Below are 27812 nucleotides of genomic sequence, written 5' to 3' on the forward strand. Positions count from 1 at the left end.
TATCTGACACATGATTTCCAAATATTATTCCTGTGCTGTGGATTGTCTTTTCACTTTCATAATGGCATCCTCTGTAGTTCACTTTCATAATGGCATCCTCTGTAGGACACTTTTTAAAAAATTGTACATAGTTCAATTTACCATTTTGGGGGTCACCTTTGCTGTTGGTGTCATATCTAAGAAACTATTGTCTAACCCAAAGTCACAAAGATTTACTCCTATGTTTTCTTATAAGAGATTGATTGCTCTTACATGACATTTATGATCCATTTTGAGTTAATTATGTATAAAACCTCACATACAGTGTGAGGTAGAGCTCCAACTTCAATCTTTTGCATGTGGATATGGAGGTTTCCCAGCATCATTTGCTGAAAAGACTATTCTTGCCCAATTACTGAATTGTCTTGGTCCAAGTAACATTTTATATCTTAAATAATTTGCATTGTTTGAAAGTAAAATTAAGAAATATTATACCAGATGCTTTACTGAGGCTCAAACATTCAAAGGTTATTTATTTATACATTTCAAATAAGTTTGTGATTTCAACACAACACTATGTGCATATCAGTAGATATCTTAAATAATTATATCTTAAATAATTATATCTTAAATAATTTGCATTGTTTGAAAGTAAAATTAAGAAATATTATACCAGATGCTTTACTGAGGCTCAAACATTCAAAGGTTATTTATTTATACATTTCAAATAAGTTTGTGATTTCAACACAACACTATGTGCATATCAGTAGATATGCAATAAAATGTTGATAAGTGAATAAACACACAAACCTGTTTGATTTTTGTTTTCAAAAATCAAGTTACATATCTACACTTTCATTTTGCTTCATATATTTTATTTACAAACTACAAAATTCTGAGGTTTCATAATACAGGACACTAGTCAATTTACTAAATGCTTGTTGATGTCTATTTGCTTCTTGATAAAAGTTGTTAATGTAAGAAAACTTGTTTAGAAGACTACATATATTGAAAATGCATCTGGCTAAGTGGTCCAGTTTACCTGGAACCTTTTTATTTTTTAACATTTATCATCAGTGCTATCTCTCAAACTAACCAATCTGCTGGTAGCAACCACACATGGCATACAAAATGAGTCATGAACTTACTCAAGAAAAGTTAGTAATGACTTAAGAAAAGTACTATACAATATGAGGAACATAACAATTAGCACCCATTATTGAACACTGTACAGGTACTTTATGTCTGGTTAAGCTAATGGCCTGTTGTGGAACCTGTACTGAAACCCAGATCTGACTCCAAAAACAATGTTGCTGGCCTCTCCTTTTATTGTGTCATCTGAAGACAATATGGATTGTGTAAAATTCCCCTATGAAGACCTAATACAGGTGTCTCTAGATAAGTAGACAGGATTTGTATTTATAATGGTAACACTGAGGAGGTCCAGGGGCATGTAATATCCCCCATTTCAAAATGTGTTCCTCACCCGATATGTTACTACAAATGTACATACAACTGTAAACAGTGTAACAGAATGTGAAGCATGACAGCATTCATCTGTTTGTCTTTTATTCATTCATTCAGCAAATATTTAGAGTACTGGTTATGAACTAGACATTATCCTAGGCATTGGAAATACATCAATAAACAAGACAATGTTCTTGCAATCGTGGACCCCCTTGAGAGTGAATAGACTCAGATAAGAAATACAGGTACCTAAAAATAAAATAAGATCATTTTTGGTGGTGAAAATGCTATGAAGAAAATTAAAAAGGATGATTAAATAGTTATGAGAGGGGAGGGGCTATTTTGGCTCAGAAAGTCAGCAAAGGTCTCTATGTGAAAGTAATATTTGAACTCATACCAAAAACACGAGGAGTGAGCTATGTGAAGACCTGGGAAAAGAGAGTTCTAGGTAGAGGGAACAGCAAGTGAAAACACATGGAGGTGAGAATGAGCCTACCTGTTGGAGGAAGAGATAGAGATAGCTGATGGAACATAGTAGATAAGGGTGAGAGTGGTGGAGATGAAGTCTGGACAATAGGTTTCACATAAGCTCTTGTCCATCACAATAAGGAGTTTGGTTATTAATCTAATTACTTTGGGTAAACATTAGAGAATTTTAAGCAAAAAATAATATTGCCAGTGAATATGGTTAGAAGCAATTCAAGATATATTTTACAGGTAGAACCAGGAGAGCTTGTTCAAGTATCAGATATACAGGTGAGAAAGAGAAAGATTCATGAAGCCAGTTACTTACACTGTAAAACATAATTCATACTTCTATTTTTACAAAATAGACATTGCAAATTTCCTAACATTATTGAAATTAAATTAAAAGGAAAACTCTGCTTCCTCTCTTCCTCTTCTTCTCCATCTCATCCCCACGGAGAATTTTATCATCATCACATCAGTGTCTGCATTCCAATAATTTTAGTCACACCATGCCTGTGCTGTGAATGATACATAGTTTATTGTACCAATGTGCTATGCACAGGAGGAAAGAGAGAGTTATTCTTGTTCCAAGAAAAAAAAAAATCAACTATCTTGTCATATTCACCAAAGTGCTTTTCGCTTAAATAACTGACTGTGTCCCTAGTGGGAAACGTGTCCGGGATTACTTGCCCCATCCATAGCCCCTTCTCTGAAAACTACTGATAACGTTTGGCTCTGTGCCCCGTTCCCACCCACAATTCACTCTGAATTGTAATAATCCCCACGTGTCATGAGAGAGACTCAGTGGGAGGTAATTGTATCTTGGGGGTGGGTTTTTACCATGCCTTTCTCATGATAGTGAATAAGTCTCACGAGATCTGATGGTTTTACAAAGGGGAGTTCCCCTACAGAAGCTCTCTTGCCTGCCAGCATGTAAGACATCCCTTAGCTCTTCCTTTGTCTTCCACCATGATTGTCAGGCCTCCCCAGCCATGTGGAACTGTGAGTCCATTAAACCTCTTTCCTTTATAAATTACGTGGTCTCGGGTATGTCTTTATTAGCAGCATGAGAACAGACGAATACAACTACCTTTACCTGTAATCTCACCCAAGGAACCAGCCCAGACATCCATGTTTGCATCACGTAATTTCATTCCCTACCCCCAGCACATACGTGATTGGACCAGGATTGCCGGCTAGTTTATTAGTAGATAAAAGGGTTGATAAAGCAAAGACAAAGAGAGCCCACTAGTGTTAGGTTATGGAACTGACAGGTCATGGAGAGAGAACTTGAAACCATATCAAGGTAAGGTAAACCAAGTACATGCTGCAGTTATGGGGAAAAGAAACTGTAGCAGGTCAGGAGATGGGAAAGACCAGACCAGTATAAAGGCAGATAGTGGAAGACCAAAACAGAAACAAGAGAGCATGCAGACTTCGAATTCAACAATCTAATGGTTTGGGTGGGTGTTTTGCAACCAGAAGTCCTGGCTGAAACAATCCCCTACTCCATTCAGCATATAATGCCATTTACAAATACCTGACTTTAACTCAACTTTTATTAGGAACAAATCTGAAGCCAGGCTATACTGGGCCATTGGTGGATATCGTTGACCAACTCACCATCTTCCATTCAATGAAACAAGATTCTGTCTCAGAGTATGAATCTTCCAGATAGCTCGAGACCGTCAAGGTCATTAAACCCTCTGACTCATGGAAAGGGAAGGAGTTTAAAAATTATATCTCCTCTTTCCAAAAATCCCTGACACTTAAAAAAACTTTCCATGACCCTTAAAAAAACTTTCATGATTGAAACTACAAAAAAAGGCATTTTTTTCTAGCCAATATTGCTTGTACTATCACTAATTTTCTAGCTGAGATTAGAATATGTATAGTGATAAGTTGAAGTATATGAAAGTTACATTATCATATTGTGCTATATTGTAGAACCAAAACAAAAAGAATTTGTGAATGTCTGTCACTCAAAATGTGTGGGAACCTGATAAGAAAAAGGGAGTCTGGAATGTGACAAAACCCATGGATAAATATAACTAAGTGTAGCAAAACTCAAACAATAGATATTCTGGGCACTAAAAGATCTAAAATAGAAACAAGGACAAAATGATACATTTTTAACTTTATATTCACACACATACTGTATTCCTATGTATGTATACCCTATACATATGTGTATACTAATACATAAAAGGCCGGGGGAAGACTGATAATAACTCTGATTACCTCTGGAAAAGCTACATGAGTGGTCAAGGGGGACTTGGGCTTCATCTATAATGTCTGACCTTTTCTTACATGAAATACTTATATCATTAAACATACTTTTTAATTATTTATAAAAGTATTGAACAAACACTTAAGAATGAAAAAAGAAAAAGGTGCATAAGAAACTGTGCTAATGTGAAAATAGTTGCAAAACATAGGGATGTGATGTTAGCCAGTTTGCCAACCTGTGAACATATAGAAGTCATGGCTAAAAGTTTACAAATTCATGCTACTAAATTCTGACACAAAACTTTAACAAGTCTTTACCATCAGCTGTTTTATTGAAATGAGAAGGAATAAGATTTATCTACACACTGCCCAGTGGCATAATTAGAGAATTATAGATTCTCTTAGAGTTCGGTTCTCAACAAAAGATGAACAGTCCTGGGCTCTTTCTCACCCAACCTTGATAAAATTTGAAAAGCTGTCCCTGTCAGGAAAGCTGGTAAGAGATTAGCTGAAGCAGTAGTGCTGATAAGGAGCTTCCAACCCTTAAAGTCTGAGGTACCTCTATTGCAAAAAAATTAGCTGTGGACAAATAGGAAACAACAAATGACAGGCGACCTGTTCTAAGAATTGCTGTTAAGGCACAACCTAAGATAGATGTATCAAATGGTTGTCCATCTCGTCATTTCTTAATCACCCCATTCAAACCATCTTAAGTTATTCGACACATAACTGAAATTTCTAACATCAAACCAAAAACCACCCCAACCATTTATCAGAATACTAACCACACTTTTGAAACATTACTTTCAAAAAAGAAAAATTACAGAAAAGAAAAAGAATGAGAAATTCACTTGCTTGTGTGCTAGATATGTTAAACCTTTACAAAATCATGACCTAACCTAAAATGTTCTAGAAGCACAAGGTAAAATCATAGTTATTTCCATGTGCCTTACAGACATCCTCCTTACCTCACTGAAGGTATTCTGAAGGAAAATTTGAGAGGTCATTTTTGTACTAAAATGAAAGGTCCCTCTTTAAAAATGTATATTAAATGTTAGGAAAATCTTCAAAATGTCTAGGAGAAAGACTAGAAGGGAGATTTCCTTTGGAATATTTTTCTTCTGTTTTTGAAAAGAAAAAACACAAATAAATGAGTGAAGACATCAATTTAAAAGCACTGTTTTCCCCGTTTTTCTGTGCACATTACTGAATTCTGTAAATAGGGTGTATGAACTTCCAATTGATTTTCCACAAATAACTACAGATTTGCACACATGTACTCATTCTTTTACAGTGCCCTGTGGGTCCAATACATTCATTTTCACAGTAGCTAGAGACAGTCTAAGAGAGATGCTGCAGGCCCCAGAGCAAGTGGGGCTAATTGGACTATGTGAGAATTGAACTCATGACCTTGGCCTCCACTAGGCTATAATCAAAAGAGTTAATAACCAACCAATAACTGCTCAGATAACAGCAATTTTCAAGCATAAAAATAAGAACAGTACTTCAGAAAACAAAATTTTAAGTATGCTGTTGAAAACCTGGATAGCAAATAGTGGAGCAAAAAATAAATACCTGCTTTCTAGTCAAGTTCAAAATACTTTTCTTGTTGTTGTTAAACCTCAGATAACTTTTGGTGAAATAATTTTGAATGTATATTTTATTTCTTTTTTTGTTTGTTTGTTTGTTTTGAGACAGTTTCCCTCGGTTGCCCAGGCTGGAGTGCAGTGGCACGATCTCGGCTTATCACAACCTCCACCTCCAATGCTCAAGCAACTCTCCTACCTCAACCTCCTGAGTAGCTGGGATTACAGGCATGCACCACTATACCCAGCTAATTTGTGTATTTTTGGTAGAGACAAGGTTTCATCATTGTCAACCTTGTTCAAGACTAGTCTTGAACTCCTGGCCTCAAGTCATTCTCCCACCTCAGCCTCCCAAAGTGCTGGGATTACAGGCATGAGCCATCACACCTGGCCTCAAATGTATGTTTTAAACCGAAAGTTTTTCTTATGTATAGTTTTTGTTGTTGTTGTTGTTTTGTTTTGTTTTTTTGAGACGGAGTCTCGCTCTGTCACCCAGGCTGAAGTGCAGTGGCACAATCTTGGCTCACTGCAAGCTCCGCCTCCCGGGTTCATGCCATTCTCCTGCCTCGGCCTCCCGAGTAGCTGGGACTACAGGCGCCCACCACCACGCCCGGCTAATTTTTTTTGTATTTTAGTAGAGACAGGGTTTCACCATGTTAGCCAGGATGGTCTCGATCTCCTGACCTCATGATCTGCCCGTCTCGGCCTCCCAAAGTGCTGGGATTACAGGTGTGAGCCAGTTAAACACGTCTTTATCCATTCAAAAAGTATATAAGACTGTTAAGAGTTCATCACTATGGGAACAATAATAAGCTATTGATCAGAAAGGACTAATAAGCTAAAGTAGAAACAAGTTAGTAACTAATTAACTAGTAAGTTAGTTACTAGCTTCTGTATGTGTATCTGCTACAGAAAAAAATAAAAGCAACCGCAATGCTGAACACAAGCTACCAGTGATACTATGTGTGTAATATACAAATTAATTCTCTTGAATCTGAATGCTCAGAAAATTTCAGGTTTCCTGTGTCTTGCTAATTGACAAGAGAATAGATGTTTATTAGGAAGAATTCAGGGGAAAAACTGAAGGAATGGGATGTACAACGTCACAGAGCCAGGAAAGAGGGTGTCATGTCCACACAATCATTTAACACAAATGAAGCAGAGACTGAGCATTTGAGCATTGTCTGGAAAGGCCAGTTCAAGTCAGATCATCCCATGAATGCCTTCAGGAGACATTTAGATTTTCCCCCAAGGCCAAGGAGATTGCAGTCTATTTGTAAGAAGAAGAGTAAAATAATCAGATTTATTTTAGAAAAATATCTCTGGTGATGATGTGGAAGATGGATTAGAGTGGAGAGCAACTAGATGAACTGGGATGAGTTAGGAGGAGTCTCAGTGGGAAACTACATACACCTGGAAAAAGGCAAGGGGAATAGATACAGAGTACGGAGAGTCAAGAGGGTAACACAAAACAAACCATATATGGGTGTTTAATGGAGAAGCATGGATAGATTTAGCTTAGTCAAATAATTGGACAGCAATATCATTAACTGAGATAGGAAATGGAGAAGGAAAAGTAGGTTTTGTTGTTTTTTGTGTGGGTGGAGGATATATTAAATTTGGTTTTGAACATCTTGATTTTGAAATGATTATGAGTCATCCAAGTAGAGACGTTCAGAAGGCAATAGCAACTACAAGTCTATACTTCAGGAGAGCCATATGGGCATAAGCTGTAATTTTGGGATTTGCTGTAAATGATAGGCAAAGTCATAGAAGTTGATGACTTAGAATTTGGCAGTGGTGTCGGGGATTCAGGGAATGAGGTAAGATAAGAAGAGTAAGAATAAAATTCTGGGCCAGGCACGGTGGCTCACGCCTGAAATCCCAGCATTTTGCAAGACCGAGGTGGGCAGATCACTTGTGGTCAGAAGTTTGAGACCAGCCTGGCCAACATGGTGAAATACCACCTCTACCAAAAAATACAAAAATTAGCTAGGTGTGGTGGTGTGTGCCTGTAATCCCAGCTACTTGGGAGGCTGAGGCAGGAGAATCACTTGAACCCGGGAGGCAGAGGTTGCAGTGAGCCAAGATCACACCACTGCACTCCAGATTGGGTGACAGAGCGAGACCCGGTCTCAGAAAAAAAAAAAAAAAGAATAAAATTCTGAGGACCCGCATATATAAGGTGTTAACAGAATGAGAAGAGTCATTCAAAGATTTTAAAAAGTAATCAGAAGTGTGGGAGAAGAGACAAGTAGGTGCAATGTTATAAAAGCTCATGGAAGCAAATGTTTTAGGATAAAGAGAGAAGTCAATATTCCCAAATGCTCAATAGGGTACTAAGAGAATGAGGACTGAAAAGAGGCCACTCCATTTATAAGTTAAGTCATTCATGACCTTTTCCAGAACCATTTCATTAAAGTGGTGAGACAGAAGTAAGACTGTGAAGACAGTAAGTGAGAACAACTCTTTCAAGAAGATTGGCAGTTAGGAAGAGAAAGAAAATGGCAATATGTGAAGGAGGCAGGATAGAGGGAAGAGGCCCAGATTGAAGACCTTGAGTCTTTATCTTCTCCCTGTTCTCGCCATCCAACAACAAATGTCCTATTGATACTTCATTCAAATTATTTTCAAAACTCACTCTTCCTCCCTTTTCTTCAGTTGCTCAAGTGCTGTCAAGACTTCTTTGTTTGTCTCAGACCTGTTTCCATCTTCCCAACCACCCTCCCTGCTTCTTTTTGCTCTTCTCTCCAAGCCATCCTCCATCCTGCTGCCAGACTAATTTTCTAGTATACCAGTTACCTCAGGACATTAAGTCACTTAGAAAATATCTGGAGTTCCTCATTTACTCTAATTCCCTCTTCAACCTGACATCTGACCAAGCCAAGATTGATTCTCCCTAGACATCCCATAACCATCTCCTTCCATGCTTTAGCCAAGATGGACTTCTCACTATCCAACCCATTGTACATGCTCTCCCTTCTGACTGATAAAACATCTGACTTTTCTCAGGTAATTAACCTCACCTGGCCTTCAAGATTCAACTCCCAAGCCTTCTATAGAAGAGGAGGAGGAGGAGGAATTAAGAATAATTATTAAACAATTTTATCTATCTTACCTTGCTGGTCAGCTAGAAAGAAGGGAGAAGGGAAACAAGAAGGGGAAACTGTTAAGAAAATAAATAATAAGGTCTATATTAATGTAGAAATTAATAAACATATAATATTGAATCTAGTATCACTCTTGACGAATCATTCACATACTTTTGATAGTGAAGTTCTCTGTTTACTTCAGATACTAACATCTAGTTTATACAGGATAACGACTACTATATTAAGGTTTCTAACCTACTATTCAATATGAAAACGATGCTAATTGGTGGGTTTTGGACTCAGCTTTGCAATTGGAGCACTATTGAAAAATACCTGGGGAGCTTTTTGAAATCACACACACTCCAGGAGATTCTGTTTTCATCTCTTTCAATGGCTATGCCCTCTAGCTAAGAATCCCTGCTGCCCTGTGAGTCTTCTCACTAGGAGGAGTGGACCACTTTCCTCAGGTACAGGTTTGAGAGCCACTGCAGGGTATGTTGGGTGGTAAAAAGCAGAACACTTACAAATTTGAGGTTGGTTATTCCTATGAAAAAGAAAACACAAAACATTATAGTAATTAATTGAGTGACTCCAGTTCCTCAGAATATAAAGAATAGACCCAGGAAAGTACTAAATGTTACACAAGGAGACTTTTTTCCTCCCTAAATAGTCACAAAAGAATTTTTTAAACATGTAAGAAATGTAATATCAAAGTAAAAATAAATCAGCCAACCAGACTGTCTCCAATCTGTTGGGTGATATATTTAGCATATTTTGTAACTAAATGAGCTGACTTTTAAAGTTGTTTTGAGAATACAACTACTTAATTTACCTAATAAGACTGTATGGCACTCTACATATTATCCATTGTTAGCTGTACTCATACTGCTATGTCTTGTAGAGAGACTATGCTGCTTTTTCCTGCTACATTGTGTTAATAGTTTTAATGACGTGGACATAATTTCACAGGGGCAGTATTTTTTTTTACTCAGTTCATGAATATCAAACAATCCCAAGCTATTTTGATAACTAGCATTCTCGACCTGTGCTATTGCTGTTTGCTCATAACAATGATAACCAGTGTTTATTTAGCATCATGAAGTTTAATGACTTTGTATTTCCTTCTATTAACAAAACTCACAGAACTCTGAAATAAGTAGGCCTGTAGCTCTGATGAAAAACCCTAAAGTTCCAGAACTTCAATTTTTATCTTAGAATTTTAAAATCAGTGGGGCTTGGGCCACTACCTACTCCATGGGTTCTCACTTATGGTGAGCATCAGAATCTCTTGGGGAGCTTGTTAAACACACAAATTCCCAGGCTGGGAGATTTTAACGAGGCTCAGAAATTCGCATTTAAAACAAGAACTCAAGACAGTCCTTGAACTTCGGTTTGAATATTACTGACCAACACCCTCACTTATAAATGATGAAACTGAGCCCCAGACAGAGTAAGTGACTTACTCAAGGTCACTTAGCTAGATAATGACAATCAAGTGTAGAACTGATGCAGCCTAATCCTTAGTTCTGTGTTCTTCCCACGCTTATACCCATACTGTTTAGACTGCCCTTCTGGGTTCCTACAACATGGGAGATCACCTGCCTATTACTCCCGTGACAAGAAGTTCACAGACAGTATTCTACAGATGCCACAGACAGAAGGAAGTAAGCACCATGGGAATAATAGAAGAAAGGCTATTAAAGCTGTTACCTTCATCTTTCCGAATTTCACTTTTTTATCTGCATGCAAACACCAATGGATCATTACAGCAAAATACCAAGAGCTTGTGAGATGGAAAAAGATTACCATACGATGGCAAGTTTACTCACTCCCTTAACATAACTAAAATAGTAAAAAAAAGAAAAAAACAATTGTGTTCCTGATAACGAAATATCAGAAAGGCTACATTCTGAATTTACTTTTTCTTTCTGAATTTCAGTTTCTTGTCTATAAAAAGGTATGCTAAAACTACATACTAGGCAGAATGATCTTGAGTACAGCAATAGCACATGAACAGTGCTTCATACAATCCTAAAACATGGTATATAAGCAATACATTCTATAATTTTTTAAAGTATTATCATATGGTGGAAGGGCCAAGCTAATTACAATGGGCCAGGCTAATTACAATTACATACGTACCAAAGCAGAATTATTGATACCTCCCATTCCTAGAGTGCTGCAGAAATTATAAAACATGGCAGCTAGATGATATAGGAAACATTTACAAGTTTAAGGAGAACACCTATGTAGGGTAACATGGATGAATCTAATGGAATATTGAGCAAAAGAAGCAAAACACAGTAACATAAATACTATGATTCCATTTATAAAAGTTAAAGACAGGCAAAACTAAACTATAAAGTAAAGCCCGAAATTCAGGAATTCTCTCTTTCTTCTCTCCCCTTCCCCTTTTCTTCCTAGAAAACAAAAACACCAGCGTAGTGGTTCCTTCTGAAGGGTACTGAGGGGTTTGCCTGGAGAAAAGGCACGTGAGTGCCTAAAAGGGTGGTAGCCTTGTTTTACTTCTTGACCTGGGTGGTGGTTAAACGGGTGCTGCCTTTAGAATAATGTGCCAATTTTCTTGTTGTTTTGTGCATTTCTATTATATATACTGTATTTCACAACAAAGTTTTAAAAAGATTTTTAAAAGACACATTTAGTAAATAAAACTGAAAGGAGTTACTCAACATTCCTATTACAGATATTTGGTTGTCTCTCCACATGGACTACTAAGATAATAGAATTCAGCTGCACAGTGGGTCTACGTAAATATCCATTTGTGTACTGACACAGAGGACTCATGCCCTGGAGCCTCTGTGATGTTTAATTGGAAGGCATTTGATCAGAGGTTGCCAGGATCCATTAGACACTAAATATATCATCAACCTAATTACATATGACTTACTAGTTCAGTGCTGATTATATCCAAAATCATCAGTCTTAAAAATAGTCATGCTTGTTTGTCCCAACAATGGTTTCAACCATGGTTTCTATGGTTCCAACCACATATGGAGAAATAATATATGTCCTCACGGGGAGAAGAGTGATTTCTGAGTTTTAAAAAGGCAAAGGTTGTCATTTTGCCACTTTGAGAATATCCCTTGATCTAGTTTGATCTATGTATGTTCCACCTAGAGACTAAATTAAAACTCTAACCAAAATATTAAAGGATGGAAATATAGTCAATGACTGTGGTTTATCATTCCATTATTAGAATTGACTAGCAGTATTTTGACACCTAGATAAGACTGCTTTAGTGTGTCTATGTGTATTGTATTATTTAAGTTATGTAATATTAGAAACTTAAAAACAATTTGGTATCAGAGTTGGTGACTGAGGTCGAGTTTGGTATTCAGTTGTTTCCACGCAACTGAATTGTTAAAATGCTTACAATTTCCTGTGATTTATTTTCTGAAGCAAGAAAAGGGACCTAACATTAATATGCTTCTTTTAGATTAATTAGATTTACTTTAATGAAATATACAAACAAGAAAGTATAATATATATTTATAGTTTAAAGAATAATAATAAAACAAACACCCTTTTACCCACCACACAGCATAAGAAATAGAACATAACTGAAACCTTCATTTCCCTTTCCCCCCCATAAGAGGCAAATGCCACCCTGAATTTTGTGAATATCATTCTATGCTTTTCTTTGCAGCTTTATGCGTATTGTTTGGTTTACCTGTTTTTAAGCTTTATATAAATGAAATCATGTGGCAGTATTCTTCAATAACTTTTCTTCATTCATTATTGTACTTTTGAGATTTATCATGTCAATAAATACATCTACTTCATTCTTTTTAAATGCCATATATTCAATATGCCGTGACAGCAGTCAGACCATGTGTATCATATAGTTTCAGGGCACTGCCAATATTTCTTCAACAATTGCCATTTCCATATACACCAGCCTTTCACCGGCCCATGCCTCAATTTTTTGCCTGAAGGCTTTCTCTGGCCATCAGTGACTACTCAGTCTGAACACACAACAGGCTGAAAATACCAAAGAATTAATGTTCCTCAGGAGCAGTTCTCAACGAATAACTGGGATAAACCAGAAGTAAGTGTTGTAAACTGTCCCCCAGAGTTCCCCAGCAGGATCAAACTCCAATTGCCCACAGTGATAACGTGATAACACACCTTTATTGGTTTTCTTCCCTTCTGTTTAACTTCCCCATTATCTGCTGGTGTTTCTTGGGAACATATACCAAACAAAACCCTCTCCATTCATTGCCTCAGGTCTGTCTTTGGAAGGACACAAACTAAAACAGCAGGAAAATTAAACTTAAGAACCTCTAAATACCTGATTCTGCTATGCCTCCAAGATAATGCAGCCATGCTCCAGATTTCTTCAGGGATGTCTGGGAGTTAAGCTCCTCTTGAAATCCAAAATAGGAAACAGAAATAAAAGTCCTCAGCCTGTTCTGCCCTCACTTAATTAGCACATGTAAAATTGAAACACATCTTTCCTGAATCTCTTCCTTTTCTCTCTGTCTCCTCTCCCCTTCCCCTTTTCTTCCTAGAAAATAGACAAGCTTTCTTTAACTTTCCCTACATCCTATCTTCCTTCCCTGTTGGAAAGCAAGCTTTCTGAGTTCACTACCATTGACTGAAGGGACATCCTTTCTATACTACAGGAGAACTTTATGTTCTAGGTCATCCAGGCTCAGCCTGGAAAGATTAAGGAATTTATAAAAATCTCTCTCAAAACTTGTATACATTTATTTTTTAATTTCATAAAGTACCACTTGTCTTTATCTTTAATTCTTTCTGAAACATCCATTTCCCTGGTAGAAGTTAGACAGTAAAGAAAAAATACATAGGAGGAAAAAAGAAAAGGCAAATAAAGAACACAAAATTTCAGGATCTCTTCTTAGAAAAACAGGCCAATTTCAAACAAACAGTTCTCCCAAGACTCAAAGAAACCAAAGGCAAGTTGGCTTTCCTTAAAAAAAAAAAAAAAAAATCCTGAAAGAATAACAAGAGATAGATCAAAAGAGAGCTGAAACAAGCACAGGAGATAAAAAGTGAGTCTGTGGAGCTCAGAGATGAATAGAAACATAAAATGAAATTATTACAGAGGTGAAATTCTCATTAGAGTCAACAAATGGTAAGACATAGATATAGATAAAAATACAGTCTAGGACAAAAAGAATAGCCTTGAGTAAATAACATAAAATGAATTTGAAAAGAACAGAGATAAAATAAGAAAGGAGGTGGTATGGATATTAAACAAATAATCATTGTCATGGAAGAAAATAATATATGGAATGGGAAAAATTCAAATATATAATTGAATATAATTTTCTTGAAACAAAATCTCAAATCTATAGATTACGAAGACATAGCTTAGCCAATATCTTGAAAATTTTGATGAAGGTTAATTACTAAGATATCTTAAAAATGGATTTAGAGCAGCAGGTTGTAAGAAGTTACACAGTACAAAATAAGAAGCACATGAACCAAGTCTACCAAAATGAGAAAGAATAGGAGGAAATGAACTGAAGAGGTATTTAAGATCCTGGCATTTAGTAAGCCTACCATGGTGTGGTTGTTAAGAGGCCAGCGCTGTAAACTGCCTAGATTTGGATCCCATCTGCCCTTTATTACCTGTGTGACTAAGATAAGTTATTTTGCCTCTCGATGTCTCAATTTTCTTAATTTTAAAATGGAGATTATATTAGCCACTCATATAACACAGTGACTGTGAAGATTGAGAAAATACATTTAGTCTTCTTTAAAAAATGCTTGCCGGCCGGGCACGGTGGCTCACGCCTGTAATCCCAGCACTTTAGGAGGCCGAGGCGGGGGGATCATGAGGTCAGGAGATGGAGACCATCCTGGCTAACACGGTGAAACCCCGTCTCTACTAAAAATACGAAAAATGAGCCGGGTGAGGTGGCGGGCACCTGTAGTCCCAGCTGCTCGGGAGGCTGAGGCAGGAGAATGGCGTGAACCCGGGAGGTGGAGCTTGCAGTGAGCCGAGATCGTGCCACTGCACTCCAGCCTGGGTGACAGACCAAGACTCTGTCTCAAAAATAAAAAATAAAAAAATAAAAAAATAAATGCCTTGCCATATTCAGCACTATTAATTATTACTAAGTTCAACAGAGCTTGGTGATTCTCTGAAGGTAAGAGAGTAAAAGGGAAGACAGGAGATGATTCCTAGGTTTCAGGATGTGAAAATCATAATGCTATGCCCTATAGAGAGAACACAGAACAAGGGGAATACAGAAGAAATGATTTTTTTTATTCTCAATCAATATAGTCCCCATCCAAATCTCATCTTGAACTGTAGTTCCCATAATTCCCATGTGTACTGGGAGGGCACCACGTGGGAAAAACTGAATCATGGGAATTCTATCTCATGATAGTGAATTAGTTCTCATGAGATCTAGTGGTTTCATAAGGGGCTCTCCACCATCACTCTGCAATTCTTCTTGCTGCCACCATATGAAAAAGGATGTGTTTGCTTCCCCTTCTGCCATGATTGTAAGTTTCCTTAGGCCTCCCAGCCATGCTGAACTGTGAGTCAATTAAATCTCTTTCCGTTATAAATTATCCAGTCTTGGGTATGTCTTTATTAGCAGTGTGAGAATGGACTAAATTACATCAATTATAATGGATTCATTTTGAACATGTTAAGATTATCTTTGAGAAGATAGGTAGAGAGGTCCTGTGGGCACCTAGAGCTCACCTAGGACTGAAGGCAGGTGTACATGGCTTTAATGTGAGTGCAGAAGCCATGAATGTGGGTAAGATCTCCTTTGTGATGTACACAATGAAAGAAGAAAAAGGGTGAGAAGTGAACCCGTGGAACATTCCCATTTATCAGCTGGCAGAAGACTAAGGCCTGTGACAAAGGACCAATGGAAAAATAAAGGAGAGGATAAATGATGAATCAAAGGCACAAGGACAGGCTTGGCACAGTGGCTAGTGCCTGTAATCTCAGCACTTTGGGAGGCCAAGGTGGGTGGATCACTTGAGCTCAGGAGTTCAAGACCAGCTTGGGCAACATAGGAAGACTCTGTGGTGGCGGGGGGTGGGGAATATATATATATAACAAGTACATTGGAGAGGCTGTGTTCAGGAGCACAGATGAATGGGCTGGACTTTACCAAAAGAAGCACATTTTTTCCACTGAGAAAGAAGTGTGGTAGCAGGTAAGTGTGTAGACTGTAGTTGGTAAAGCAGAAAAATCTCCTAAGGAAAGATTCTCCCCAAGGCCTAAAAGCTTAAGGGAATGAATAACTCCGCCCTCCACAGGCCCAGTCCTCAGGTGCAAAGCCACGTGCCCTAGCAGTGTGCATCAGCAAGATAGCAGAAGCAGGAAGAGAGTTAGCCAGAAGACATGTACCCTGTGAAGACCGAGAGAGGCCATCCAGGTACCACCTAGCAGTTACATCAGACTGAGACACTTCCTGTTTACAGGAGACTATAAAACCTCTGCCCTATCCTCATTTGGTGCTGATGCCATTTTAGGCCTCAGCCCGCCTGCACCCAGGCGCTCATTAAAACAGCATGTTGCTCCACACCGCCTCCTGTTGTCTGTTGGCGCGCTCTCGGGGTTCGAACTGATACAAGAATCTTTCACCTACCTGGTGCTTTAGCCTCATCTATAAAGTAAAAGCAAAGCCATCTGTTGTTAAATATGGAAACTCTGTGCAGCAGTGAAGATTAGGAGTAGTTAATGATAGAAGGATGACCCCTCTCAAAACAAAAAAAATAGAAAAAAAAAGTTACATTGAGGGCCCAGCAGACATTGAATGAAAAATATGAACTCCAGTCAAAAACTTGTTTTTGCATTTTTTTCCAGCAGCTTTTCTACTGTCCAGAAACAAGGTAGAGAATCTGAGGTAAGATATGGCATGAAAAATGTTTGACATGGCTACTTTTGCCATAAACAGAAAGTAGAAAATAATTAAATGTAGTTCCATTTCTAGCGTTACCTAAAGTGCAGTGTTGGCTTATAAGACAGAATACCTGGACCCTGCCTCATGTGTGCCTATTGTTTGCTGAACGGATTTTAATCCTAAAATAAAATCTCTCACAACATGCCATGGAAAGTATTTCCTAGAATTCTTAAAAACTAATGAGAAGGAAGCTTGAACATGCTGATTAACATGGAAGCTAGCTACTGGAAAAGAAAAGCAAAATTGAAAGATATTGTTTTAATATCCTTTCAGCTACTCTAAGATTACATAACTGAATATAGAACAAGCTATATAAAGTACAAGGCTTAGTAAAAGAAATATCAGGCTAATACCTGAGTTTTCATACTTATGGCTTAAACTTCTCATACAATGTACTACTAGCGTAATAGACTTTTTAGAATTAATTACTGCAAGTAGTTCATGGAGATAAGTGCATTTTTATTCAACTTTAAGTAGTTTGTTTCATTGTTTTGAGTATAAATAAGCAATCTCATCAATGATCACTTCAAAGATACAGTTTATTAAATATCTTAATCATTATTCACAAAGCATTATAGGATTATTAGTAAAGCTCCCTAATAGATAGTATTATTATTTTCACTCTTTCCAAGGAGTCAGTTGTCAATATAAAAAATATGTTTAGAGAATGGGTCAGTAAAGCAGCGATTTGAATAATGAAGAATATTTGAATGATTGAAGGATAATGAATCAAACTGAGGCAAACAAAGGAAGTGAAAATGAAGAATAAAGTGATGTAAAGAATTAATGTAAGAATAGTAAGGAGCATTTTATAAACAAACTGTCAAAAGCAAATTCTTCACAATAAACAAACTCTGAACAGTAAGTCTATGAGAAGTTGCCACTGAACTTTAAGTTGCTCGAACACACTAACTGTGGAAGAGTAGTACAAATGACAAGTAGGCTTCCCACCAAGCAAAACTAGAAAATCAAAATTTGATTCCAGCAGTAGCACATCTTCAAGTCCCTCCTCACTTCCTCCTTTCTTAGACATTCTTTGTCAAAACAAAACAGATATACTTAAAAGGCCAAAGGCCACTGGAGAAAGAGTTTATGATCAGACAACCCAGGTGTCCTGTATCTAAAAGGGAAATACAGGTCTTGAAATGAGATAGACTGGAAATAATGAATTAGTTAGAATTCATAGGGAAAGAACTTCATTCCTTAGCACTTATCTTCATGGTATTATTTCTGTGGTGTATTATTACTTCAGTAACTTCTTCCTGTAATGATCTAGGTTACATGTAGGTATGTATTTATCACAATAATCTGATGGCTGTCTAATAACTAGTCACATACATGACATCTCTACTTCATAATAGTAGGAGAAACTCTAAAGTAAAATATGATACATATGCCTTTTTAATTCTGCAATAACCCATTCATCTTTATTAACAGATTTTTAATATTACCAATATGTATTTTTCTGAAACGTATGCAATCAATCCTTTGTCAATTCTTTACTACTATGATCTGAAGGAAGTTGCAATCCAAAGAGAGTAAGGTTTACAATTATACTTGAAGATGAGAGTACTAAATATCTGTGATATATTTGAAAACCTAGCCAATGGGTGACTACTGCTTTCATTACCTTACTTGCTGCCTAGTAAACTAAACTGGGTGCCTAAAATTCCCTTTATTTTCAACTTCAATTACATATAAATTGAAAGGTATTGTTTTAATATACTTTCAGCTACTCTAAGATTACATAACTGAATATAGAACAAGCTATATAAAGTACAAGGCTTAGTAAAAGAAACATCAGGCTAATACCTAAGTTTTCATACTTAGTACAAAAGTCTAAAATATTTTTTACCCCCGACCTGAATATGGCTTAAACTTCTCATACAACGTACTACTAGCTTAATAGTCATTTTAGAATTAATTATTGCAAGCAGTTCATGGAGATAAGTGCATTTTTATTCAACTTTAAGTAGTCTGTTTCATTGTTTTGAGTATAAATAAGCAATCTCATCAATGATCACTTCAAAGTTAGTTTATTAAATATCTTAATCATTACTCACAAAGCATTAAAGGATTATTAGTAAAGCTCCCTAATAGATAGTATTATTTTCACGCTTTCCAAAGAGTCAGTTGTCAATATAAAAAATATGTTAATATAAGAATAGTAAGGAGCATTTTATAAATAAACTGTTAAAAGCAAATTTCATTACCTTACTTGCTGCCTAGTAAACTAAACTGGGTGCCTAAAATTCCCTTTATTTTTCAACTTCAATTATATATGCACAGTATTTTAATTACTTAGCCTCTATTGTTCTAAGTGCTTAGATTTTTCCACACCAAAATTCTCCAGTTTCCATTGTGTTATTTCCTGTTATAAGATTATTCAAAGTAGTTTTTTTCTTTATTGTTGTTTTTCAAAGGGAGGCAGACTGACCAGTCATGTTTGGGGTTATTTCACAATGCTAGTTCCTTCCTGTATACAAATTCACACAGGCACCCGTATTCATACAAATGCTGGCCCTAGGTAAAAAAATAAGGTTGCCAAGCATTTGAAGTCTTCAGACCATTCTTTCTTTGCTCCTCCTTTGGGGATCACCACCTCCCCTTCAATTATTCTGCATCCTCCTTTTTCTCCTCTTCCTTACAAAGAGCCTGGAATCAAGTCACAGCTCCTGACACTCCTGAGTTACATGGCCTACTTCTGAGGCACGCATAGACTTGGTAGCAAAGCAAAGGGAAAGGAAGCGACAGACCTGTCTCAGCTGCCAGGGCAATCTTTCTCGCACACCAGTGCCTCTCCTTCTTACAAGTTACATCCTGTCGGGAGACGGACTGGCCCAACAACAAGTTGTATCTATTGAGGTTAAACTTGCGCCAAACAGTGTTTGTTGGAGCAGAGAGGCAGGAAGGGTACAAAATAGGAAGGTGAGTTCTCGATAGAGTTAAAATCCAGTCTTAAATATTCCACATATGCTCAGTCAAGTAAATCCTCATGAATTTTTTACTGATATTTTGTCCTAGAAGATAGTGATATTAACATATTCTAGAAAAGAAAAACCTTGATTCAGTAACAACCTAAGTGAGAGATACGTGATTAAATGATGACAAATACATTTTGAGGTTATCTCAAAGTTTAATGAAGTTCTAAATATATAGAATGATTGAACATACACTTTTAAGAAAACATGCAATAGGAGACTAGATAGAGCTGAAAAAGACGCATCCATAGATTTTAGATTGTTCATTTCTTATATATTTGATTTTATGTATGAGAGTGTTTGTTATCCTGATTCAGAATGAAATGATTTTGAATGGTATTTGTGGAATCACTTTTTTTTCTAGCCTGAGGAATAATTTATTGTGGAAAAGTTGAAAAGTTGCTCTAATTCACTAATATTTCAAAGCATCATTTATTTTCTCAGGGAAAGAACCAGAAAAATTGGATCCAAACTTAAAATATCAATACTCATAGTTTAGCATTTAAAAATGAATAACTACGTGGAGTTACCAGTGATACTTTTAAAATTTATATTTTTGCTATGTGTACTGTTTCAACAAAGTCATGAGTATACCAAAGTGAGCTAACAGTCCTCATTCCAAAATGTTGCCCCAAAATAATTTCTGAACCACATGACAGATGTTTGATACAGATGACTAAATTTCTTGTCATGTTTATTGTTAATAGTAAAACCAACAGAGTGCTAGACTTCAGACACTAATATCTTCAAAATATGGACTTAGATGAAACTAGACAGCGATATCATCTTAAAGTACTTTTTTGTCTTAAACAAACAAATCAAAAAGAGCAAAGATCAGAGTTGAAAGGAAGAAAAATACATTGAGTGACACCATATGGCAGCCAGACACTGGGATAGACGCTTCATATACCTTAGGTCATTTAACGTTATAGTTAAGTAGAAAATGTTTTAAAGTTGTGGAGGTATTTAACTAGTTTTTCATTTTCTAAGCCAGCACAGCTTTTGACTCACCTGTTCGTAATGCAGAGATTATTTGTTTTGCCCTACGTTTCTGTTGCACAACATTTTCTCTCTTTTAAAAGATATTTATTGAATCATCATCTGCCTCAGGCTTGATATGGCATAGCCTCTGAAAGACTGGTTAAGTACTTCAAATCACCTTTCAAAATATTTCCAGTGCAGGCCATTCAGTGTTCCAGGTACCTAATGAGTCATTTTCATCTTCCCAGTCTACCAAGCAGGATCTCAAAGCCTCCTTTATCTTTCTGGGTGTATACAGAGTCATTAAGCTCAAATATGTCCTTTGTCAACAGACTTGAGGGTTGGGTTTAGTTATTAACTTGGTGAGTCTCCACCCAGCTAACTATTCTAGGAAATCATTTGGTGAGTCAGGCATTCTTATATTCACATTGCAGCAGCCAGTCATCTGTCCTAAGTGCTGCCGCTGAAGACTGAATGTCCTGGAAAGTTTGTTATCACATCTCCATTATGACAAAAGCATTGTGCCGAACAGATGAAAAAATGCATTGTCAATGGAATATTTTACATTTGTTTGTTTTCCTTTAAGCAATATTGCCTTGTTATAAAAGATCAATAAATATTTGTTCATTTCAATTCTGATGAGTCTGTGAGCTGTTACCATCAAGCACAGAGCAGCATCCTACTTTGGGATTGAGAAAGCGGGAAATCTAAGGTGAAAGTCTACAGTGATTAAACAAAACTGAAAACTGAGCCACTCCTCTTCCATCTGGTAGAGAAACTGTGACCACATGCCCTTCTCTCCACTAAGAGGAAAGACCAGACTCACTGGTTCACTGGTATGTTTTCCTTATAGTAGACTGTGGTATGACAATGCCAAGTGATAAAACTTCTATGACACCCCTCTCTCCAGTTGATCCAAAGAACTTGGAGGGGAGGAAGAAGGGGGAAGATGTGAGGAGACACAGCAAGTTAGGCACCTCTGTTTTTTCACAGGAGCAAAAATAATAGGTTCTTATCTAGTTGGAAGGTGAGGATACTACTAATTCATAAAACAACATGAACAGAGTTAATTTTCTAAATGTCAAGACGTAAAGAAAATTTAACCTTCTTTAGGAAAAAAAAATTCTTTCTAAAAGAAAGAAATAAATTTGTATTGAATTATTACTATCTAATAGGTGCTAAACCAAGCACCTTACATGTTTTTGCTCACAACTCCATAATGTTGCTGTTATTTCACCATTTTACTGATGTATTAGTCCGTTTTCATGCTGCTGATAAAGACATACCCAAGAGGGGGTAATTTATACAGGAAAAAGGGGTTAGTGGACTTACAGTTCCATCATGGCAGAAGGCAAGGAGGAGCAAGTCACATCTTACATGGATGGCAGCAGGCAAAAAGAAAGAGCCGGCCAGGAACAGTGGCTCACACCTGTAATCCCAGCACTTTGGGAGGCTGAGGCAGGTGGATCACGAGGTCAGTAGTTTGAGACCAGCCTGACCAACATGGTGAAACCCTGTCTCTACTAAAAATACAAAAATTAGCCAGGCGTGGTGACAGGCTCCTGTAATCCCAGCTACTCAGGAGGCTGAGGTAGGAGAATTGCTGGAATCTGGGAGGCGGAGGTTGCAGTGAGGTGAGATCACACCATTGCACTCCAGCCTGGGTGACAGAGTGAGACACCATCTCAAAAAAAGAAAGAGAGAGAGAGCTTGTGCAGGGAAACACCTGTTTTTAAAACCATCAGATCTCACGAAACTTATTCATATGAGAACAGCACGGGAAAGACCCATCCCCATGATTCATTTACCTCCCACTGGGTCCCTCCCATGAAATGTGGAAATAGTGGGAGTTACTATTCAAGATGAGATTTGGGTGGAGACACAGCCAAATCATATCAACAAATAAAGAAATTTAGGACAGTAACTTTCCCAGAATCGCACAGTTGAGCCAAAATTTAGATGAGTTCATTGCATTTGTTTTTAAGCACCAGACTATTAAATTAGGTTTTGTTATTTCTGAAGAGCCAGAACTAACGGCAAGTATGTTGTATTGCCCATATAGTAAGGAATTAAAAGAAAACTAATGTGATTAGCATGTAGCCTTACAATTAGTTTGTGTTTTATATGTATAATACATATTTATAATATATACAATAACTTGTTTTGATATTAAATTTTACTTCTAAAAAAAATCACACGATGAAACTTTCAAAGTAATCATTCCAAGACAATGAGAAATAACTGTATTAAAACATAGCTAAAATTCATAACATAGGCAGCATCAAGACTCAGTTCCTAAAGCAGATCCTACTGAAAGTTATGAAGTTAAAAAAAAAAAAAGACAGTGTTCACATTTGACAAAGATGGGTTGTGGTGGCTCAAGTGTTCGTTATTCTTATCTTTTCACATATGTTTAGAATATTTTACATAGAAATATATTTATAAAAACATGGCTCATTACCACTGCAGAACTTCGGGCCATTATCCTTACCTTGATTATACCCTAGGGAACCTTATTTTCCAACTTTGTACCTGAGCTCATAGAGAAAACCAGAAATAATAAAAAGAATATATGCTAGGTAGAAGCCTATCTAAACACATAATCTTTTTCTGGGAAAATATAAAAGGACTACAGAGCAAGATAGCTTTTAACTGTTAACGAATTCTTCTAAAATACCATGTGATATAACTAAAAAGAAAAAACTTCCAAATTGATTTGATCAGGTTTACAAATCTGATACCAACAGTTGACAAATGCAAAACAAAATAAAACAAAAAAAAACAAGGGAGACTACTTGAGAAAGAAGAGAAAGAAGTAAAAAGAAAGGAAAGGAAATTAAACAAAATAGTATTTATGGCTATAGATGAAGAAATGTTAAATACAATCTGCCAAATCAAATTCAAAAATATATTCAGGCTGGGAGTGGTGGCTCATGCCTATAATCCTGGCACATTGGGAGGCCAAGGCAGACAGATCTTTGAGTCCAGAAGTCCAAGACCAACCCAGGCAATAGGGTGAAACCCCATCTCTACAAAAAACACAAAAATTAGCCAGGCATGGTGGCACATGCCTGTGGTCCCTGCTACTTGGGAGGCTGAGGCAGGAGGATCAGTTTGAGCCCAGGATGCAATTAGCCGAGATCACGCTATTGCACTCCAGCCTGGGTGACAGAGCAAGACGCTGTCTCAAAACAAAAAACAAACAAACAAACAAAATACATATTAAAAGAAAAATCTGTTCCCACCGAGGAAATTTTACTCTCATGAAATTAAAGGATAGTTTAATCTACAACACTAGACATAACCACATGGCATTTATACATGAAATGAGAAAATAAAAATAGATATCAAAAGGTACCTAATAAATTTAATGCCAATTCCTCATTTTTAAAACACCCAAAATATACTAGTAGTAGATGGATATCTCCCAAACATAATGAAGAATATTATTTATTGTATTAGTCAAGGGAACGCTAGCTGCTGTAATTTATAAATTCTGTGGTTTAGTAAAATATGTTGATTTCTTATTCCTCTGTTGTTCAACTAGTGGCAGTGTCAAGGAGGTGAGGAGAGCATGATTTCAGAGTGCAATGTGTGAGGTACTGTCTACAAGATCAAGATACTCAGGATAATGGAGCCTCTACCATCTTCAATACACAATTTCTCAGGCTGCCCTGAGAATTAGCATCTAACCAGCAAACTGGGAACAAAAGGAGAACATACATGGGACATTTTTAATACAGATTAGGTCAGGAAGTGGCACTCATTACTTCCACTAACATCCCACTAATTAGAACTTCACATATTGTTGCTTCTAACTGCAAAGAAGGCTGGGAAATGTAGTCTCTCTGTGTACCAGATGAAAAACTGGGTTTGGTGAACAGTTAGCCAGTCTCTGCTGAACCTATTCTACTGGTTATCAAATAGTCTTTTTTATTCTTCTTCCTACACAGAGCTAACTTCTTTCTCAAAAGAGACAATTCAAAATCCCAGCCAGTCCCTATGACCAGTTCAAAATACAGGATCTCCAAGTGCTAATGACGTAGACTTCTTTCTCTAACTGATTAAAATGTAGCCTTATAGTTCAGCAACATTATCAATTAAAATGATAAATTATCTGCCCATTTCCCTCCCCTGCACATACACACACACACACACACACACACACACAGAGAGAGAGAGAGAGAAAAAGAGAGAGCGAGAGAGAGAGAGAGAGAGGAATGTAGCAGTTATTACCTTTTAATTTACTATATAACCATCTCCTTTGTTTGGTGTCACCCTCCATTAGAACTTAAACTCCATGATAGCAGATTTTGGCCTCCCCACCATTCCACTGCTGTATGCTCTCAGTATCTACAAGTAAATAATTGTTAAATATTTATTTACATTGCCCAAAGTAAGCATGTGTTATTTTTACAGTAAAATTAATTTTGAACAGAAATGCAAATATCTTGGGAAGTGGTTAAGCATCATTCACACCTTGGTTTCAATTTCCCAAATCTCACTGTTAGAACTGAATCACCACTCTTGGAGCTGGGGTTTGTATAGGCAGGGAAAGAAAGTAGGATGGTGGAATGTAGGACTATAGAGAACTGAAACAGCATGAAGACACTGGTCCGCAAGAGACCAAAAAAGGGGAGTCAAGAGGTGAAAGACAGGATCAGAACGAAAGGTAAGAGAGCAACAAACTTTGGTTTGATCCACAAGAGTAATTAATTCATTAATTAACTGATTAGGAACTTGTAAACTCTTTCATTCAATAGTAAAATATTGATTTTTATCTGCCACAACTGTGATGAGTATTTGGGATTAAAAAATGAACAAGAGACAGAGCATGACCTCGAGAAACTCATATCTAGTTTTGGGGGAGAGAGTATAGTGAGTATATGAGTGTGATAAGGGAGATGTGAATGGAATGTTATGACAACACAGAAAGAAAGCAATTAATCAGGCCATGGCCAAGTGGAGGACAGATCCAAGAAAAGTTTCAGGAAGAAAGAACCTGAGTCTTAGAAGAGAGGATAGGCCGGGCGCGGTGGCTCAAGCCTGTAATTCCAGCACTTTGGGAGGCCGAGGCGGGCGGATCACGAGGTCAGGAGATCGAGACCATCCTGGCTAACATGGTGAAACCCCGTCTCTACTAAAAAAATACAAAAAACTAGCCGGGCGAGGTGGCGGGCGCCTGTAGTCCCAGCTACTAGGGAGGCTGAGGCAGGAGAATGGCGTAAACCCGGGAGGCGGAGCTTGCAGTGAGCTGAGATCCGGCCACTGCACTCCAGCCTGGGCGACAGAGCCAGACTCCGTCTCAAAAAAAAAAAAAAAAAAGAGAGGATAGCATTTGTGAAGGTTTCGAGAAGCAGACAAAGGCATAACGCATTCAGAAGACTGGACTTTAGGGAGTAAGGGGGTTGGAGATGTTAGCAGGGGACAGATTGTGAAGGTTCATTCTTGCCCAGCTCTAATTCCTTTAAGCCACCAAGCTGTCCTTACACACACACATACACCACATAAAAGGGGAGTTCTACTTCTTACATATAACTCCTTTTTATTTTTAATCTGTCTCATTGTTTTGGTACTTTGGAAATACTCTTATCTGAATATCAACCTTGATGCCCACTGGAAAGCAACTGTAGTCCTCATCTCTGGAAAAGCTTCCTCAAGTCATCCTATTCATACTCTCCTCCTGGTTCCATTTGCTCCAGAACCCTTTATTTCCCTCTGCCAATGCTACTCCCATCCCAGATGCAGACTTCATAAGCCTTTATAAGCTTTGCTAAGACATGTGCACTTGACCCTAGATAGCCACCAAAGAATTTTAATCATAAGCATAACATAATAAAATTTGCATTTTATAAAAATCACTCAGCAGTGTAGAGGATGGCTTGGAAGGGCATAAACTGGTAGAAGACATTTAGAGTAAACTAAACCAAATAAGAAAGGCTGACATTATGGATTATTATCAGTAAAATAAAAATAGTTTCAGAGAAATGACTGTTCATATCAGGCATAACAGAACATACCAGTCCAGGTATGTTAAAGATCTGTTTGTTATTTGTCTTGTGGAGATAAAGGGAAAGGTGAGCAAATAATAGTATCTTCATTATAATCTAAAACTCATCTAACATTAAATTTTATGCTCTCTGCCTACATGTAAGAAAGGCAAACTATTAATTTGTTTAAAGGATTCATTAAACTGATTTCAGAAAGGACATAATTCTATTACTCTTTATTTTATTTTATTTATCTTTATTTTACTGTGTCTGGCAAGACCAAAAATAATAAATTAACTCTTTAAAGATGAAAAAGGTTAAGTGGGTTATATCTGGATTTTTTTCCTAAAGGCTCAGAATTTTATATTAAGCATTATCTTAACATGCATTCTTAATAGTTTCATAAATGAGATAAGGTACATGAAAGTATAAAGTGTATTTAATTGGAGCTTGCTTTGTGCAAAGCACTCTGGCAGATAGAAAGAAGAGTAAAAGATGTTCTCTGCCTCAAAGAAACTTTTATATAATATATATGCCAGAAACACTCAATTTAAGATTAATACCTTCTTAGCCAGGAGTGTTTGTGACTATCTCAAAAACACAAGCACTATAGACAAAATATTCAGCTTCTAGACTGACGGCTTGTAAAGAATTGAGCAGATCAAACTGGGCCCAAAATCTACTTTACTCATTCTCTCCTGCTTAATGAAATATCCTGAGAAAATATCAAAGGCATACTGAAAGAAATGAAAGCAATAAACTAATTAGAACTGACAAGGTTCTTAAACAGGAGAATCACAGATGATGGAGCCTATGACATTAGCATCTTTTTCACAACACAGAAGAAACTGAGGACTCAGGTGATTAGTATGTCTTGCCTAGATTCATACAGTTTAGTGACAGCACTAGAGTTTGAATCCAATTCCCCAAATTATTAACAGTCTTTTCATTTTACCACATTGACGGGTAGAAGAAGAGACCTCCCCAAACAATATGAAACAGCAATTATTTTCTGCATTTAAATATAGTCCAGCCCAAATCTTCTCTAATTTATAAAAATATCTTTGAGAGAAAGGAGAGCTTCTGAAAACCATATTTTAATCTTTAATCCCTTCTA

The 27812-nt window shown here is 37.0% G+C and overlaps 1 protein-coding gene across 4 annotated transcripts in view; it reads right to left on the minus strand.

Annotated features, from left to right (window-relative positions):
• Nucleotides 1-27812, minus strand: part of COL9A1 (collagen type IX alpha 1 chain) — a 178569-nt gene that overhangs the window by 140839 nt on the left and 9918 nt on the right. Inside the window, exon 1 of one of the 4 annotated variants that reach the window (XM_033217579.1) lies at nt 20884-22036. The exons of the other annotated variants lie outside the window; for them this stretch is intronic. The gene's annotated coding sequence lies outside the window, so the exon portion shown is untranslated. Of the gene's footprint in view, nt 1-20883; nt 22037-27812 lie in introns of those variants that run through there. 4 annotated transcript variants of the gene reach the window in all.

This window comes from Trachypithecus francoisi, unplaced genomic scaffold, assembly GCF_009764315.1.
Source record: "Trachypithecus francoisi isolate TF-2019V2 unplaced genomic scaffold, Tfra_2.0 Lachesis_group10, whole genome shotgun sequence".
NCBI classification, from domain to species: Eukaryota; Metazoa; Chordata; class Mammalia; order Primates; family Cercopithecidae; genus Trachypithecus; species Trachypithecus francoisi.